This window comes from Moschus berezovskii, chromosome 6, assembly GCF_049115385.1.
Source record: "Moschus berezovskii isolate FMDL1 chromosome 6, NW_MosBer_1.0, whole genome shotgun sequence".
In the NCBI taxonomy this organism is placed as follows: domain Eukaryota; kingdom Metazoa; phylum Chordata; class Mammalia; order Artiodactyla; family Moschidae; genus Moschus; species Moschus berezovskii.
The window spans coordinates 28,653,142-28,673,253 of NC_142465.1; the positions used below are offsets into that span (position 1 = coordinate 28,653,142).

The 20,112-nt window shown below is 44.0% G+C and overlaps 1 protein-coding gene across 2 annotated transcripts in view; it reads right to left on the reverse strand.

Moving 5' to 3' along the window:
• Positions 1-20,112, reverse strand: part of TMCC3 (transmembrane and coiled-coil domain family 3) — a 285,879-nt gene that overhangs the window by 177,683 nt on the left and 88,084 nt on the right. Inside the window, exon 1 of one of the 2 annotated variants that reach the window (XM_088836865.1) lies at positions 7,190-7,209. The exons of the other annotated variant lie outside the window; for it this stretch is intronic. The gene's annotated coding sequence lies outside the window, so the exon portion shown is untranslated. Of the gene's footprint in view, positions 1-7,189; positions 7,210-20,112 lie in introns of those variants that run through there. 2 annotated transcript variants of the gene reach the window in all.

Below are 20,112 nucleotides of genomic sequence, written 5' to 3' on the forward strand. Positions count from 1 at the left end.
CCAGGAAACATACACAAAGGTCTGTGTAAAAAGATGTTTACCGCATCACTGTCTATAATAAGATGACACTGGAAATAACTTAAGTGTCCATCAAGAGGGGATTCTTTAAATAAAGTGGGAGGTACACCAGAATATAACCATGAAAACATAAAATAAAACTTACAAATAGCATATTAAGTTTTAAAAGGCAAGTTATAGCATAGCGTGATCTTATTTTTGTATAAATAATTTTATATATACATCGTTTGTATATGAATAGGAAAAGTCAGAAAAGATACACAGCAAGCCATATTAGGCCTATGAGAGCTGGTAGGGGAGGGAGAGGGGTGAGGAGAGGGAATTTCATTCTCTCACCTTCTCTATATTTACATTTTTATGACAACGTATCTCTCTAGTATTTAAAAAGTTTTTTTTTTAATTTATTAATTGGACAGTTATGTGTCCAAAAAAGCAGCGATTTCTTGGCTTCCCTGGCAGTTCAGTGGTAAAGAATCTGTCTGCCAATGCAGGAGATGCAAGTTCAATCCCTGAATCGGGAAGATCCCCTGGAAGAGGGCATGGCAACCCATTCCAGTATTTTTGCCTGGAGAATCCCACAGACAGAGGAGCCTCCTGGGCTATTCCAGTCCATGGGGCCTCAAAGAGTTGGACTCGACTTAGCAACTGAGCAGACACGCACGCATTCAGAAAGGGATGACTGCTCTTTGAACACAGGAGGCACCTGAGTGCAGGCGATGGGGTCCAGGGAAGACTGCACAGAAGAGGCAGGAGTGAGGGGTCTTCCTTGGAGAATGGAGGACAGAGATATGGGACGAGCAAACAGCGCAAGAACAGAAGAGTCGAAGAATGTTCTTCAAACAGATGAGAGCAGCACAGGGAAAAGCGGGCCAGGGAGTTTCAAGACTGAAAAGCAGGAAACATCCGAAGAGCAGAAGGATCAACACATCTTCTTAAAGGCGGGTATCTACTAAACAGATTAAACACTAAATTTTCACTAAATCCCTATGATAACTTTGTTTGCTAAGAGGGAAAGCAGAGGGAGAGAGAAAGTTGTTTTAAGCAACAGAACAATTTAAATTAAAATGCCAATTTACTCACAAATTGTTCCATTACAAATACCAGTGACACAATGGAAAGGGCTTTAAAAGCAAATCTGTAGTTCATCCAAAATGAGTTTCAAACCAAACCCCAGCCTCTCCTTTCTCTTTCTCCCTGGTGGAGACTCACTTACCTCATTCTCTTTTGGGAGCCCAATCCTTCTCTCAGAAAGATCTAAGGTAAGTGATTTATCCTTCAGTGTGAACTTGTAGTCATTCTTACCTTTCAACGTATTTTAATTTTAGGTCCTAACTCCCCTGGTGACTCAAATGGTAAAGAATCTGCCTGCAATGCAGTAGACCCGAGTTCAATCCCTGGGTCAGGAAGATCCCAAGAAGGAAATGGCAATCCACTCCAGTATTCTTGCCTGGAGAATTCCATGGACAAAGGAGTATGGCGGGCTACAGTCCATGGGGTTGCAAAGAGTCAAACACAACTGAGCAACTAACACTTTCACTAAATACAAATCCTTAATTTAGAGATCCAGTGTTTTTTAAAGCAATTGTGTACATCCGTCAACAGGTGACCATGGAGGGAGAAGGTTCCTCATGGCTGTGGGTAGAGTCACCTACGCTTGGAAGCTAGTCTTCTTTTCATGTCTAAACCACACAGAAACAGCCCTCTCAGAACTGTGAGCTTGGTCCAGGATCCATAGGTTGAATTCTAAAACAATGATGGAGTAGAGGTGGAGGAATATTACTCCCTTGTAGCACATTTCCTTAAAACACATCAGCAAATGAACTGAAGCTATAGCCATCTTCTGGTTAATTTAATCAACTGGAGACAAGAAAACTAGTGGATTCTGCTGAGAAAGTATCCCTCTGGTGGTTAAATGGTCTCTTGGGCTATCCACATCCATCAAATTAATTCAATAACTCTAAGCTCTCATTTCACATTGAGTTATATGAATATTACTGTGGCAGGTTCAATGTTGATGACCTAATAAGCATCTCATCAGCATTTGTGAGTAGCTTGGCAGCTAAAAGGTCTCTTTCTCCCTTCCTAGGTGGCTCAGACGGTAAAGCGTCTGCCCACAATGTGGGAGACCTGGGTTCAATCTCTGAGTCGGGAAGATCTCCTGGAGAAGGAAATGGTAACCCACTCCAGTACTCTTGCCTGGAAAATCCCATGGATGAAGAAGCCTGGTAGGCTGCAGGCCATGGGGTCGCAAAGAGTCGGACTCGACTGAGAGACTTCACATCACGTCAAAGGAGGGTCTAAAAGAATGCCCAAGGGATCCTGGGGGGAGTACCACAACTAGCACAGCTGAAACCCTGCCCCACCTTTAAACAGGGACTTCAGTTACGAAAAGGTAATGGTTTAAAATGCTTTAAGTTGACTGTATGTTTCCCAATCCAAAAATTAAGTAATTTTAAGGCATCTGGCAATTGACAGGGAGAGTCATATATGGATGTGAGAGTTGGACTGTGAAGAAGGCTGATCGCTGAATAATTGATGCTTTTGAACTGTGGTGGTGGAGAAGACTCTTGAGAGTCCCTTGGACTGCAAGGAGATCCAACCAGTCCATTCTAAAGGAGATCAATCCTGGGTGTTCATTGGAAGGACTGATGCTAAAGCTGAAACTCCAATACTTTGGCCACCTCATGCAACGAGTTGACTCACTGGAAAAGACTCTGATGCTGGGAAGGATTGGGGGCAGGAGGAGAAGGGGACGGCAGAGAATGAGATGGCTGGATGGCATCACCAACTCGATGGACATGAGTTTGAGTGAACTCCGGGAGTTGGTGATGGACAGGGAGGCCTGGCGTGCTGTGATTCATGGGGTCACAAAGAGTCGGACCCGACTGAGCAGCTGAACTGAACTGAATCGTCCTACACTGCCCATATTTGGAACAATAATAAAAGGGAAAAATGAAATAGCAAACATTTTTTAAAGTCCAACATTGCTAACAAGACTAATGAGTAACCATTTTTAACCTATCAGATGGGCAAATTTTTTAAAAACATTCTTCCAATGTGGGAGAGTATTTAAGAAAGCTGGTGCTGGGCTGTCCTGGTGGCTCAGTGGTAAAGAATCTGCCTTCCAGTGCAGGTTCGGGAAGACCCTGATTCGGGGAGACACCATGTGCCTCGGAGTAACTAAGACTGCGCACCACAACTATTGAGCCTGTGCCCTGGAGTCTCTGCTCTGCAACAGGAGCTGCTACCACAGTGAGGAGCTGGAGCACTGCAGGCGGAGTGCAGCCCCCACGCGCCAAAAATAAATAATTACAGAAAATTATTTTAAAAAGAAAGCTGGTCCCGGTGAGACGATACGTCCTTTCAAAGAATAACTTGAAATTTTGTTCAAAACATCTTTTAATGTGCATATGCTATGATTCAGCTATTTCATTTCTAGGAACATATTCTCATAAAATAAGTATACAAAGAAAGATGCACAAAGATAATCTTCGTAGTGATAACCTATAATAGTAAAAAGTTGTAAAAATCACAAATTTCCATTAGTAGTGAGCTGTGAGTAACTCATGTCATAAAATGGACTGCTACAAAGTCATTAGCACTGATAATGCAGAGGCAGATTGATTCATAAGTACATTCATAACATGCTATTAATGACAGAGGCAGGTTATAACACCATATATAGCATGAAATTTCACTTTTGTTAAGCAATACAGACACACATATACAGAATATAAATTGAAAAGTGTTAAGCAATTTATACACACACACACCCTGACCTATAAATTGAAAAAAATATAATTATCTTCAAAATACGCTAGCATAAACAGTGTGATATACAGATCCGTGAGTTTTAATTCATATCCTACAAGTAAGCCGTTATTCAGCACCTTAAAGACTTAACTATACGCTGGGGCTTCCCAGATGGCTGAGTGGTAAAGAACCTGCCTGCCCATGCAGGAGACACAGGTTTGATCCTGGGTCAGGAAGATCCCCCGGAGAAGGAAAGAGCAACCCACTCCAGTATTCTTGCTTGGGAAATCCCACGGACAGAGGAGCCCGGCAGGCTACAGTCCATGGGGTCGCAAAGAGTTGGACATGACCTAGTGACTAAATGACCAGAGCAACAAATCACATGTTGACATGTCTATTATAAGGCTTCAATTACCTTTATCCTCTGATCAATATCAGAGGGTTTGTTAATAACCATAATGGATATTGAAAATGATTTTTACTGATAAAAAGACAGGTGTTGAAAATACATGGCTCAGCCTGAAATGTTACACAGGCAACTCCGCCATGGTCCGGGTATGAGAATCAGGCGAGCCCAGCTGCCTCTGGCCCTCCAGCTCGTGTGAAGGTGGGTTCTGTGGTGTGAGCAGCCTGTGGGGCCGGCTGCATCCCACGGCTGCGGCGCCACAACTGCTCACCCCATGTGCTTCCATTCAAGGTGCTCCACTTGGGGCCTAGATGGCCAGAAGCCGGGGGCTCACCGGCAGTTCCCAGAGTGGGCTGTGTGCCCATCTGGGGATGCACGTTTGTCCCTGTAAGAGGATTTGGTCCAGAGAACGGTTTTCAATTTACCCTTCCACCTCTTCGGGAAGCTGTGGCAATGGTCTTTGACGCGGGCCTCGCCGCGGTTCTCACCTCCAGGGATCTGTGATCATTCGAGGCTACAGATACCTAGCAAGCATGACCTTATTGATTGTGAACTACTGAACTGACTTTGGTCACTGTGCAACCAAGGCTGTCGTATGCCGGAACTTCAGCAGTGATTACCTACAAATGGTGGGACCCTGAGACTCCTGCCCACCCTTCTCCAAGGTGCTTTCTAATTTTTCCTGTAATGAACAGGCAGTATGTGTTTTCTAACAATAAATAAATAAAAGGAAACAAACTGCATAGACTGCAGTGTCACCACCTGCTGGCAAGTATTTAGAAGGACCACTCAGTTTAATGTGGGCTTCCCTGGTGGCTCAGAGGTTAAAGCGTCTGCCTCCAATGCGGGAGACCCGGGTTCGATCCCTGGGTCGGGAAGATCCCCTGGAGAAGGAAACGGTAACCCACTCCAGTGTTCTTGCCTGGAGAATCCCATGGACGGAGAAGCCTGGTAGGCTACAGTCCACGGGGTCGCATAGAGTCGGACACGACTGAGCGACAGAACAGAACTCAGGTTAATGCAGGCTCCAACAGTAAGCAGCAGGCCTGAAGTTCTACTCACTGGCTTCAAGTTGTTTTCAATTCAGAAGTGTAACATTTGGATTATTCTGGAGGGAAAAAAAAATCACCTATTGTGATGGCCAGCATACTTTAAAGTAGGAAGCTCTCTTTAAGAAAGCTATGTTAAAAGAATTCTGACTTTTCCAGAGAAAAATACAGTTCCATTGACCGTGGTTTAAGTATAAAGAAAATCATACTCTGCTGGATGTAACATTATTCATGTGGTCATCTGTCAAATAGCCCACATGTTCTTAAATGCATCCCTCCCAAACATCAATATGTAAAGCGAAGTATATGTCTACTGGACCCTTCTTCACAAAAACATCTATTAACTGATGACCATAAACTGATGAAGGAAATGGCAACCCACTCCAGTACTCTTGCCTGGAAAATCCCATTAACAGAGGAGCCTGGAGGGCTACAGTTCATGGGGTTGCAAAGAATCAGACACAACTTAGCAATGAAACAACTGTTGACTATAAGCTAGGTCTATATTCTATTAGATGTCAATCCGCATCACCCCTTGACTTTTTCCCATTGCCATATGGCATTCCCACACTTCCATCAGCACCATCTATTGCCACAACTGTTTGGCACTGTCTGAGCAAAAGGCGTAAAAACAGCCCTTACTACCCATGTGCTGTGTGATAATCTGGGAGTTTACGTCACAAGGCACCATTCCCCAAACAAAATCTTCTCCTTTATATCTTCATTCATTCTTTTCTTACCACAGGATGGCATATCTTTACCTTTGCCTGTCCACCCCACGCCATCTTCTTGAGGCCTGTATCAAATATCAGTAAAGCCTTGTTTAATTTATCCCTCAAGAAGTAAATGTGTCTTGCTCTGTGCTCTTGGAATACTGTGTTGGTCTCTTTGGAGCAGTACTTGCTTCATCCTAACTTAGACGATACTGTTGCAAACGTGAGTTGTATGAACCAACAGACATACACTTAGCACTCAGAGCATCCCCCGCCACCATGATGTTTGGCAGGGGTGCCGTAAATATCCGCTGAGTATTTGCCAAGTTGAAAATGTGAACCCTTGATTACATGACTCAGATCTAAATAGCCACTGACTTGGATACGTGTGAGTACACGCTTCACACACATACAAATACACATATACACCACAGATATAACCAGCTCAGATGGTGAGAGATGATACCAACCACAGTAAGAATGTCACCAAGGTCAGCAGCTTCACATGCAAAGCCAAAACACTAACCAGGGGCTACACTCAGTTTAAGTCATTTTAAGGATCTGGTTCTTTGGGTGGTTTTAATCAGGGGGGTCATCAAAATGGACTCAATCAGTAATCTCTCCAGTCTTAATATCTCTGCTGAATTTCTAACAGGAATATCAGTATCTTAGCCTCGGGGTTCGAGTTCTGTAAGCAAAGCCAATTCTGCACAGCCACAGATGGCAGGAAAAGGCAGCAGTTACAACAGCTCACTAACAGGACAACCTTTCCCCAGGCTGCTCTCTGGGTAACAGAGCCTCCTGGTGGCACAGGACTCGTGCGTGTGACCAGCCACAAGTGACCGCCTCCCTCTCCCTGCCAACCTCTGCTCTCTTCCGTGCCCGACTCCCATCACCCTACCTCCGGAAACAGGAAGGCTGCTGCCGCCCTCAGAACACCCATCCTGCCAGCTCAGGTTCACCCCATTCCACCCTGTCCTCTCTCCGATCGAAGAGGATGCTACAGGGACACCCCACCCCACCTCCAACCATCTCTCTCCCCCATTACACCCCTCACACACCTCTCGTCATTTCTACAAATTATTTACACATCCTCTTTCATTATAAATATGTTACTTGGAATCCCTGCTTGAAATGAATGGAAAACAGACAAATCCTTTAAACAGAAAGGATGGGGAGCAAGGGTCCACTGTGAGCACAACACACACATACTTGGTGGTTATTCACACAGAGGGCACACAAGATTTTACCTGCAATTGTTAAATCCACTCTCCACACTGGAAGGGATTACAGCAGTCCTCTAATTTCAGTAGGGTCCAGACTTTCGGATTCCAAGGCAGGTTTAACTGTCTCCCCCACACGATCACCCTACATAATTAAAAGGGAAGGAACAACATGGAGCTGCCAATACACTATTTTACCAATTTTGGGACTTTTTTAAATCACCATCTCTTTTGGAAAAGGATACTTTAGTATCACAAAAGAACATGCTACCAGAATGACAATGATTAAATTTAGCTTTATGAAACTGACTTCACTGCATTTCCTCTGTCATGGACGTGAGCTGGTCTGGGGATGGACTAATAGGAATCAGTGACCTAGACTGTTCCAAATTTCAGATCCTCCAAGAACGAAAGTTTTAGATATTCAAGATATCATAACTGTACATTATTTCCTTAATATTTTTAATTAAATAAACTCACATTTTTAGTTTTATTTCAAAAGAAAACTGTGGATCATGTCCATAAAGGAAAAATCAATATCACTTGCCACAAATAAAAGCAATCAGAAATGAATGCAATAAAAACAAAACATGTTATTAAATTCCAGCTAGACACTATTGCCTGCTCTCTGTCTGCACTGCCAAGGGAGATTGGCAAGTGTTAGAGCAGTTATTAAAGGCGATCATTAAAAAAGCTTTCTCTTTGACAAAATCAGAAGGGTTGAAATTAAATTGAAAAGAAATTACTTTCACACAAGGTGATGCAATATTATTTAGTGCTAGATCCAGGCTCCATCTAAAATCACCTCTCGTGGTTCATACTAATCAAGACTCTTTGGTGGCTGAATCACATTCATTCATTTATTCAACACACTTACTGAGCACCTACTGTGTTCCAAGCACTGTACACAATAGAACGAACAAAACAAACACAGTGCATTTTGCAAAAGCTCACCTTTCAGTGGTGTAACCTACATTAAACAAACGGTGACACAAAGTGTATTTGTGGGGACTTCCCTGGTCCTAAGACTCCATGCTTCCACTACAGGGGCATAGGTTTGATCCGTGGTCAGGGAATTAATATCCCACGTGCCACACAGTGCAGCCAAAAAAAAAAAACAACTCAAAAAAAGTACATTTGTGCTGTTTTATATAAATATATGTAGATACATGTAAGATATATCAAAATAGGATATGATGTGATAAGGCTGTACACACACACACACACGCCTTTATTTGGTAAGTGCTATAAACAAAAAAGGGCTTCCCAGGTGGCACTAGTGGTAAAGAACCCACCTGCCAATGAAGGAGATATAAGACACAAGGGATCGATCCCTGGGTTGGGAAGATTCCCTGAAGGAAGGCATGGCAACCCACTCCAGTATTCTTGCCTGGAGAATCCCATGGACAGGGGAGCCTGCCGAGCTATAATTCACGGGGTCGCAAAGAGTTGCACAGAACTGAAGCAATTTAGCACACATGCATAAAGGAAAAAAAGACAAGGTGCTGTGGTATAGTTTTATTAGTAAGACTCTTTAAACAAGGGGTTCAGGAAAAACCTATGTGAATGTAACAATTAGGTTGAGCCTATAGGATGAGCAAGATTTAGCAGGCTGAAAGTGTCGGGGAGCAGGGGAGAATGACTGGGGCATTCCAGGCAGAGGTAACCATGGTGCAGACAAGAGCCTGGCTCCTCTGGGGAACTGGAAAAAAGAAGCATGGCTGGAATGCAGCAAGCAGAGGAAGAGTGGGCTAAGCAGTTTTCCAGCCTGTCTAGTGACCAGAACCTTGCTACCTCTCTCTGCAAAGATCTCGTCCATCCTTGCACTGCTCCCCAGAAATGTCTCCTTTTACTAAAGAGAAACCCATCTCTCTCCTTCATTTAATGAGTTTACACATTAATATAGCAGTTCAGCCCTTTGCCTCACAGACAGAAAAAATACAACCCTTCTTCCACATGGGGGCCCATTATATATCTGCAGAGAGCTAGCATGTTACACCTGAAGCTTCTCTTCCAAATTAGACAACACCCAAGTTTCTGCGTTACATATGGTCTGTGTCACTCTTACATGGAAGGTAGATTTTCCAAGGCCCATTTCTGTTATAGTATTAGAATTTCCCTCTCCACATAAAATCCATAGTTTGTCTTCAGCCTTGGGCATTCTTTGATTTTGCTCTAACAGCTTTTCTGGATGATACCCAAATAAGTTATGGTCAGGTCTGAATTTCTTAACAACTGGGAAATCTCAAATGTATACCATCATTAATATTTATTTCTTCTTTCATGTCTCTTTTCCATATCTTGGAAGACAAATTTCATTTGTAGGGGTGAGCTAAAGATCTTTTTCAAATAATGGAGTGGCAATAGATTCTGATCTAAACTGAATTCAAAGATATCATACTCAAAGCCTGCGGTATAAAAAAACACACAAGTTATTATTGCTCAAACTGACCATCCATTTATTTGGAAGACTCTGGGAAGGTGCACGTAATGCAGGAAAACTGCTCTGGATTGCTTCACCTCCAGCCCCAGATTCCCCCGAAACTAGGGTGAGGTTACAGGGACGGTGCTGTGTAAGCAGGGCGCTCTGCCAAGCAAGGCTCACATATCTCCACTTCAAGACTGGAGTGGAAAAACAGACCAAAACTTTCATGAATAAATCGTGCATCCTTGGCATGCTGGATGAAAGTTAAGTGGCCTTGAACACAATTTATCCAAATTGGCATCTCTCGGTATTCCTACCCCCTTCCTCCCTGCCCTCTCCCCTCTTATCATATTAGGTCTGATTTCTAGCTGCTTCCTGTTGCAAGGTGAACTGTCCTAGGGAAAAAGGGTTGCTTCCACGTGGTCTCTTATTCTGAAGCTTCTTTCACTCTGTGGCTGTCACATTGCCCATTACCCTCCATCAGGTGAGGCCCTGTGGTCTGAGGAAAAGCAGAAGAAATTCAAAGGTGATGAGCTGCTTCTTCCCTATTAGTCCTAATACCTTTGGGGTAGGTAGTCGGAGATACTGAATAGAACAGAGAAAGTGTATCTTCTCATTAGCCTGCCCATCACAGCTCTCCTTCAGCATGTAATCTGAAGAAGTACCATGCAGGAAAAAAGTCCTCAAGTATGACTAAAATTGTATCATCAATAGCATTAAAGCTCAGTGAATTTAAGTGACAGATGAAAGGGCTTCTCTTTCTCACCGGAAGCATCTGACATGTAAAGCTTAGGGAACAGTGTTCCCATTAAACTACCAACTCCTAGAGGGCAGAGGCAATGGCAGCCCACTCCAGTACTCTTGCCTGGAAACTCCCATGGACGGAGGAGCCTGGTAGGCTGCAGTCCAGGGGGTCGCTAAGAGTCGGACACGACTGAGCGTTTTCACTTTCATGCATTGGAGAAGGAAATGGCAACCCACTCCAGTGTTCTTGCCTGGAGAATCCCAGGGACGGGGGAGCCTGGTGGGCTTCCGTCTATGGGGTTGCACAGAGTTGGACATGACTGATGCAACTTAGCAGCAGCAGCAGCAGCAGAGGGCAGAGGGGGCTTCCCAGGTGGCGCTAGTGGTAAAGAACCCACCTGCCAATGCAGGAGACACAAGAGTTGTGGGTTCAATCCCTGGGTCAAGAAGATCCCGTGGAGGAGGGCCTGGCAATACACTCCAGTATTCTTACCTGGGAAATTCCATGGGCAGAGGAGCCTGAGAGGTTACAGTCCACGGGGTCGCAAAAAGTCAGACACCACTGAGCGACTAACACTCATACCTTTCAGCCCAGCACTCTTTCTTCCATCCTTCTCTTCCCTGAAAAGGTACTGTTTTGGTGAGCCGCTAATGTTTTTTTCCTCTTTCCTTTATTTTAGTGTTTTTATATTTGATGTTTAAAATCATCTTCAGGAAAATTCTAGGGGTAAAAGTTAAAGTGTGTTTGTGTAAATTGACACCAGTTGCTAGAACAGATAATTACCTATTTTAGTAGCTTAACACAATCGATTTTCCCCTCAACTCATATAAATTTCCAAATGAGTGTCCTTTTTTATAAAATTGGAGTTTAGTTGCTTTACAATGTTGTGTTAATATCTGCTGTACAGCAAAATGAATCAGCCATATGACATATATCCCTCTTTGTCACCACAGAGCACTGAGTTCCCTGCGCTATAGAATAGGTTCTCATTAGTTAGCTTTTTTATACATGCATGTGCTCAGGTGCTCAGTCATATCTGACTCTTTGCTGCCTCAAGGACTGTAGCCCACCAGGCTCCTCTGTCCATGGAATTTTTCAGGCAAGAATACTGGGACAAATTGCCATTTCCTACTCCAGGGGATCTTCCCAGCCCAGAGACCGAGCTCACGTCTCCTCCGTCAGCAGGCAGATTCTTTACTACTGTGCTACCTGGGAAGCCCACTCTATACACAGCAGTGTATACATGTCAATCCCAATCTCCCAATTCAACCCACTCCCCTTTTGCCCCCGGTGTCCATATGTTTGTTCTGTATATCTGTGTCTCTATTTCCACTTTGCAAATAGGTTCATCTGTTCCACTTTCCTCGATTTTTTAAGTCTGAAACCCAATTTAAAAGCAAACCATGCCATCCAGTTATCTTATTTCCTTAGAAGACATTATTTTAGAAAGTGCAGACCACAATATAATTTAAAAGTCACTAAGAAAAACACCCTCTGCTGCTTTCGTAGCAAAACACTTCCCCACTCCTTGCTGACAGATGACTTCAAAACAGCCTCTGAAAGGAATCTTAACAACTGTGAGCAGTTGAATAGTGAACATCATAAAGAAAGGAGGGTTTATTATGCATTCATTTGCGTCTCAAGAAGAAGACTTAGGAGAGATTTTCTGAGGGCTCATCTTCCCCCAAACTTTTATTGATGCATGAAGTTCAAACTCTTTATTGCAAAAATTTCAAATACACAAAAGAGAGAGACTAAAGAGGTGAAGTAACTCTTTCAAGGTTGCCCAGCAGCAGAGGCAGGGTTTCAACCCAGGTCTAGCTGACTCTGCAGTCCAAGCCCTTAATGCTGCTACCACCCTACCACCTCCTGTTGACATGTTCATTGGTTCCAAGTACAGGTGAAGGTTAATGTCCTTCTGAATCTAGTGTGTGTTGAGGATGGGAATAGATGGGAAGGACAGAAGGAACTCTCCCGCCCAAGGTCTGGGGAAATCCCTGGGGCAGACAGGGACCCAGACAACAACTTACAGACGTGACCTCGAGGGCATCAGCTTTCCCAGACCTCACCTGGAACCGCAGTTACCAACATCTATTCTGGGAAGTCCCTGTAACCTGCAGGCCACTCCGGGCTGTGGGTTCCTGTGGACCAGCCCCTGGTGCCCTGCGGAGTCAGAACATTCCCAACCCCACCAGGAAGAAGCAGGATTATCAGACAAGTGCAGCTGCAGCAAGCAGACAGCAAATTCAGGCTATATAATCTGAAGGAAGGTTACTAAAGGGATTGTTTACAAAGGTGCGGGCAGGGTACGGGGCCAGAACTCACGACCACAGGGACAGTCACCACCCCAGGCTCGACACAGAGAAGGAAGGAACTGCTGAAGTCCCAGGAGGGAGGAATATGTCGAGAATCTCCTTCACCAGGCCTGAAACCTGTGGTCAAGGTGGACTCAGGAGCCAGAGGGAAGTTAAGAGGGAGGAAGCTGGGAAAACTTACTTGACTATGACTCTTCTCTCCAGACCACTCTCACTTGGCCTCCCCACTGGCTGAAACCAATGGGGAAACCAGAGGATGAGGGAGCCTGGTAGCTGGTTCACAGTTCATCTCCCAGGACTCAGAGCAGGGAAGGAGGTCTGGGGCTGCCAGTGAAAGCTGGCAGGACACCGGGGCTCACAGCCACCTTCCTGACTGTACCGAGCCATGGCTTAAGTGGACACATACTTGGCAATGCCCAGGACTCTAGCTCTCCCAACATTCAACGGGCCGCCTTCTCCCCACGTCTGCCTGTGGTGGCTCAGAGCAGCTGAAGTGATCAGAGCACCACTACTCCTCAGTTCAAAACCTCCCAACATTGTCCATCTCATTCAGAATAAAATCCAAGTCCCAGGATGGTCTGTGAAGCTCTTTACAAGCTGGCTTTGCCGCCCTCTCTGATCTTACTGCCTGACTCACACGTGTAAATGTGGATGTGTACTGAATGAATTAATGGACACGCACAAGCATGAGAGACAGAACTGCTTCATTTCAGCTGAGCTCTGCTCCTGAGTTCTCACCTCAGTGCCCCAGAGCACCTGGCCAAGCCCCTTAGTGGAGCTGCACGTTCATCACACCTACTGTTAATGGTTTTTCATAACTACCAAGGTAATTCATGTTCATTGTAGAAAATCTTGAAACTCACAAACAAAAAGTTGAAGATTAATTCAGCCACTGTCAGCAGAGCTTTTATGCATATATTTAGTATACAAAATTGGTATACTATTATGATTTTGTGACCTACTATTCTCATTTAACAATGTGGCATTAAACTTCCTTCCAAAACATATTATTTCAAGACTGCATTGCATTTCACTGAATCTCCAAACTAATGTCACTAACTAATCCCCTACTACTGTACATTCCATTTGTTTCCCTTTTTCTAGCTATCATAAAAAACAATAATAAACATTCTTTCACATCCACATATGTTTCCAATATTATATGCTCCAGACATATTCCTATAACTGCTTGACAAATGGAAATACAAATTAGAGCATTTGGAAATATTACTGAATTGTTCTCCAGAACAAGTGCATCGATTAACACTCCCAGCATCAATATTTAAATACAGTCATCTCCTTTTTCTTTTACTAATACTGGGTATTAATATTTTTAAAATATATAATACCATGTTGAAACTGTCAATTTTCTATCTCTATTAAATACTTAGATCACAGACTTATTGAGAAAGAAAACTTTTACTTCTGATATACAGCAGGCACTTGAAGGTGGAAGGATGGATGAGTGGATAGATGGATGGATGGACTAGACAGACTAGATGGATTGCACAGATCAATTTTGTTAGGGAGTACCAGGAAAGACACTGAGCCGCAGGAAAAAGTTGTCTTTTTCCAATTTCTAGGACACTCCTGACGGGTTTGTGTATGCATCATGGTGACCATCCCTCCTCTTTGGTTAAATTCCACTGGGCATCACTTTGCTTTTGATTATAAAGCATTAGGCTCATGTTCCACCAAATCTGGCTCTCCCTCCCAGTTGGCTTCAGCAAAGAGGTATTAAAATTACTAATTTGGGCTTACGTGTTTATGGTCTCAAGTATAACTAATTAACATTTTAACAGCAGAATAACAAGTCCCAGATTTTCCTTAGCAAAGCAAAGCTGAAAGTAAACAGCATAATGGGCTGCTCCATAGCATCCAAACCTACCACCTAGAAAGATACAATCACCAGGGGCTGCAGCTGACCTAGAATTTGTACTGAGAGAAATGTAACCCAATGATGCCACCACGGGGAGCTGCCTGGCACCCATTCACCCCATGTGCAGACCACAACTTGTCAGTCCTCAGGAATCAGTAAGGGGTGGGGCTGGAGTCTTGTTTGCTGGTGTAGCCCCTGTGCCCAGCATCGTCTGAAACATGGTAAAGTGAGGTGAAGTGAAAATCGCTCAGTCGTGTCTGACTCTTTGCGACCCCATGGACTGAGTCTCCATTCTCTAGCCAGAATACTGGAGTGAGCAGCATTTCCCTTCTCCAGGGGATCTTACCAACCCAGGGATCAAACCCAGGTCTCCTGCATTGCAGGCAGATTCTTTACCAGCTGAGCCACAGGGAAGCCCAAGAATACTGGAGTAGGTAGTCTATTCCTTCTCCAGCAGATCTTCCCGACCCATGGTCTCCTGCATTGCAGGCAGATTCTTTACCACCTGAGCTATGAGGGAAGCCTCTGACACATGGTAAATACCTGATAAGTGTCCAGTGAATAAACAGACCCCAAAGAGAGGGAATATGGGGCAAGAAGATTCATGGAAGTCTGGTTATACTGAGTGGGCTATACTACTCATAAATTCTTGAACCTGGATTTGGACCTAGGTCAGAAACAACCCCATTCACTTTCTCTGTTCTATGCTGCCTTTCCACATTAGAGAATAATGTTTAATGCCCCCTTTCTGAAAACCTGTGCTGCAATAAATAATCTGAATCACAGTTTCAAATTTAAAGTGCCTCAAATAATCAATCATATTTCATCTACTGTGAAGGAGTTCTCACAACAACATTCCCCCTGCTTCTAATGACCCCAGTATGCTAAAAGGATATGGAAGCAAGAACTACTGTCTACCCACAACAAACTGGCACTAAAATCATAGGCTTCTTGGGCTGGGAAGACAGAAGCAAAATGAACAATGTATTCTCCAATTTGCTTTTGTTTTTTCATATGTACCCTCTGGCTGGAGATAAGAGTTAATCACTTTAATGCCATCAAGTGCCAATAACAACTTATGTGCAAACAGAAGAAGAAGCTGAATAACTTATCTACTCTTTTATTTGGTATTAGGCACCATGGAATGCAGGAGATCCCAGTTCAATCCCTGGGTTGGGAAGATTCCCTGGAGAAGGGAAAGGCAACCCACTCCAGTATTCTGGCTTGGAGAATTCCATGGACTGTATAGCCCAAGGGGTCACAAAGAGTTGGACATGACTGAGCAACTTTCACTTTCAGGCACCATGGCAACAAAGACAGGAGGTTCCTCCTACCCTCATGATTGTCAACTGGAGAGATCCCTAAGCAGTCTAACACAGTACAACATGGAAAACACACACAGAGACACATGTCCATGTTACAGCAAGCTTCCAACCAGGTTTCTCATGGAAGTGAGAAGTCGTGGCAATAAGAAAAAAGAATGGACTGTTAGAAAGCAAGAAGGACCATGAATTCTATTCGTTGAGAATATATTAATTATACTAGAAGTTATCCACTTGTTGAGTGCCCTACTATGGAACCAGGATACCCAAAACAACTCACTGAGGTAGAACCTATTATTATCCCCATCTTAGAGATGAGGAAACTGAAGTTTAGTTTAAATAATCTGCCCAGCTACTTAAGTTCTTAACCATAAGAAGAAACTGGAAGTAAAGATGTGAAAACTGTGTGTAACAATCATTGCCCAAATACCACTTGAAAATTAGGTGTGAACTTACTGATGATCTGCTGTTACATAACAAGCTGCTTTCAACACTTAGCGGTATAAAACAATAAACATTTATTATCTTTTAGTTTCTGTGGGTCAAGAATTCAGGAGCAGCTTAGCTGGGCTGTTCTGGCTCAAGATCCCTCAGGAGTTTGCAGTCAAGATGGCAACTGAGGCTGTGTTCATCTGAAGGCTTGACTGGGGCTGGAAGATTTACTTCCAAGACAGCTGCTGGCACGAAGCCTTCATTTTCTTGCTTTGGGAATCTCTCCACAGGAGTCAACATCCTCATGGCATGGCAGTTGGCTTCCTCCAGAACCAGTACTTCAAAGAAGAGCAACATAGAAGCCACAGTGCCTTTTATGACTTACTCTCCAAAGTCTGACATCATCACTTCCTCAACTTTCTATTAATTAGAAGTGAGTTTTGGGGGGTTTCCCTAGGCATCCAGTGGTTAAGAATCTGCCTTGCAATGCAGGGGACACAGGTTCAATCTGTGGTTGGGGAACTAAGATCCCACATGCCCAGGAGCAACTAAACCCACGCACTGCAAACTACTGAGCCCATGTGCCACAACCACAGAGTCCCTGTGCTTCAACCAGAGCCCCAGCGAAGATCCCTCATGCTGCAACTAAGACCCTAGGCAGCCAAATAAATATTTTTTAAAAAGAAGTAGTGGGTTCTTAAGCACAGGCTATAACCAAGGGGAAGACAATCTCTTCTACCTTTTAAATGAAGGAGAGTTTTTGGACATACTTTTAAACCACCACTAGACCTCAGACTGGAAACCAGAATTGACTGCAAGGACCCTATCTAGAGAAAAAGATTTGCATTCCAGAAAAAAGGGGGTGACAAAGAAACCAGGTCCCAGGTGCTGAGGAAATAAGATGAAACCTATAGGCCATCAAAGGGCCAGGAAGCTGTTCACATTTATTAAAGACTGAAGTGTAATTATTTTAGAGGAAGGAGTTAGGTGCCTGGTAAAATTCATAGTTTTTGAAACAGAAACATGCAGTTTAAAAAAAAATACTTCTCTACTGTTATTAATTTCTTTTGGTTTCCCCTGCCATTGAGCAAAAGCTGTCTTGAAAATGTTAATTTTTTTCTTAGATGTGCTTCTAGAAAGGGGTTGGGCTGGATAGAAACAAAGGAATTAAGATCTCAGGAGCAGAGGGGAGTGGCAGCCAGGATCAAGGGGAGAGAAACCAGGGGGGTGGAAGAGGAGGAGCAGGGCTCCCGGGTAAGCTGTTCCCACCAGACAGTCTCCTTCAGGGCTCTCCTGGGCATGCCACAGACCTGTGAAAACTAATGTTCTGTTCAAAAGGGAGGGGCTCCTCCTTTTCAGAGCATGCAGAAACTAGATGGAAATGAACCTCCAAGCCCAGAAAGCTGAATGTTAATCAATTTACATGACCTCTCCAATGAAAATACAGACCATGAAAGGTCTTAACATATTGCATGCAGTGTCTGCACTGAGTTGGAGAAAAACAGAGGAGGCGAAGCCAAGAGAAAGACGAGCATCATGGCAAAACGAGTGACGTTCAGCTGGACCTGGGTTCAAATTATAGCGTCTTCTCCCACCAGCTGTGACACAGTGGGAAAGCTATTCTTTCTGAGATTTGATTTTCTTATGGTTAAGATGGGGGTACTAGAAATTTCCTCACAAAGTGGTGAGGATTTAATGAGAGATGTAAGCGTTCAACGACTGTCAAGTTATTAATGCACAACAGGGGCGAAGATATGAAGTTGACCTTTAGGAATAAAAATGGAGAACGTTTGCTCATTTTCTCCATCTCGGTGTACAGTTTATGAGAAATCCTCTCAAGCACTGTTCAGAGAACAGATGGTGAGTCAGGCACCTCCTCTCCCTCTCGCAACCCCCCTGACCTCCATTGCTTTGCTCTCCAGGGCAAGGGGACGGCCCCACATCCCCTGGGCTAGCAGGAGAAAACGCAAAGAGCTGCTTTCCCCAGAATACTAGCAGCATTTCCAGATGTGGTAAGTTCTGGGAAGAAGCTGGGGCAGTGAACTCCCAGGGTTCCTTCATCCCCATCTTTCTGAGACCATGGGTTTTTTGCCCAGCACAAGCCCTACTCAACAGCAGCTTTTTCACATCCCAGAAATCAGGCACCATGGTGGCCCTGTGGGCCTCCTGGAGTCCTAGGGAAAGGAATGCTGGAATACTAGGGAAAGGGATAATAAGGGTAGGTAAGGACCCTCTCTGCAGCGCACAGTGAGAAATAATCCCTCCGGGGTTATTATCACCTCAGCTTCAGGTCATAAGCCACAGAGCAATATAAGCTCATAACCAGTCGGGCCACGTGCCTACATCCAGCAGCACAGTTTTAAGGCCGTTATGAAAAGGAAAACAATTACATGGGTGTTATAAGGTACATTTAAAAAAGCTGATGACAACACAGATGCAACTAATTCTTCTCCTGAGCAAAGTAAGTCAGAAAGAGAAAGACAAAAACCATATGATATCACTTATAGTGGAATCTAAAATATGGCGCAAATGAACCCGTCTACAAAACAGAAACAGACTCACAGGCAGAGAGATCAGATTTGTGGTTGCCAAGGGAGAGGGAGAACGATGGAGTGGGAATTTTGGGTTGGTAGATGTAAACTATCGCATCTAGAATGGATAAGAAAACAAGACCCCACTGTATAGTCCAGGGAACTATATCCAGTCTCCTGGAACGAACCAAAATGAAAAATAATATTTTAAAAGGAATGTCTATATGTGTAAAGCTCACTCACTCTGCTATATAGCAGAGATGGAACAATGTTGTAAATCAATCTTTTTTAAAAGCTGATGAAAGGATAATTGCTGTTTCCCACTTCAAACGATCAAGTGTCAACACATCAACAGGTCAGTGGGCTCCTCACTTCCATTCTCCAGTGGGAAAGGAGACAAGCTCCAGCCCAGAGCTGGCAGAAGGCGGAGGGCGGAAATTCCTTTCCAGACTTCGTCCTTACTGTTTCCCAAGTCTCATCAGGGAAACGTTCCTTGACCTCCTCAGTACCTTGCCAGCTAAACAGGAAACTTCAGGCCCACACGGCTTTGTCCCGTTAATAACGGAAGCACTCTCCCCAAAGCAGGCAAGCCCAACTTTAGGAAGGATCCAATCAGCAAATACAATACAAAATTTTCATGAACAATTCATGCCTCTCCAGGGCTTCCCTGGGACTTCTCAGGAGCGGAGGCAAGACAGCACTGAGTGACAGCCGCCTGGGAAGTCAAATTATTCTGGATTCTTGGGGGAAAGAATAGAATGTGTTGCTGTTTACTTTTAATAACAAAATTGCCTAGCATCTGTCTACACCTGTCTCTCAGTCAAAGAAAATTGTTATTGCTGTTACAGGGGAAGGGCTGGCTCTAAGGGCTGCTGGACACACGTGCACAGGGGACCTCAGGGGGACCCTCCTGGAGTTAGGAGACACTTGATCGCACACCCACCAGGTATCTCAGACTGACTCCAGGCCAGTAGCTTAGGGTCCTTTATGAGCAGTAGGAATTTTTAAAATTCTCTGTACAATACTTCCCTCAGCCTCAAGATCAACAACAATAACAGCCAAAACTTACTGAGCCCTTGTGATATGGCAGGTACTGTTCTGATAGGTATTATCTCTTTTCTTTTCACAACTATCCTGAGAGGCAGGTTCTATCATCATCCCCGTATCCTACAAATGCAGAAAGTGAGATCCAGGGAGTTTAAAGAAGGAAGCTAGCCAAGGTCCTGCAGCTGAAAGAACTGTAGAGCTGGGATTCAAACTCAGTCTGGTCCCAGAGGCTGTACACTTGCCACTGTGGTATC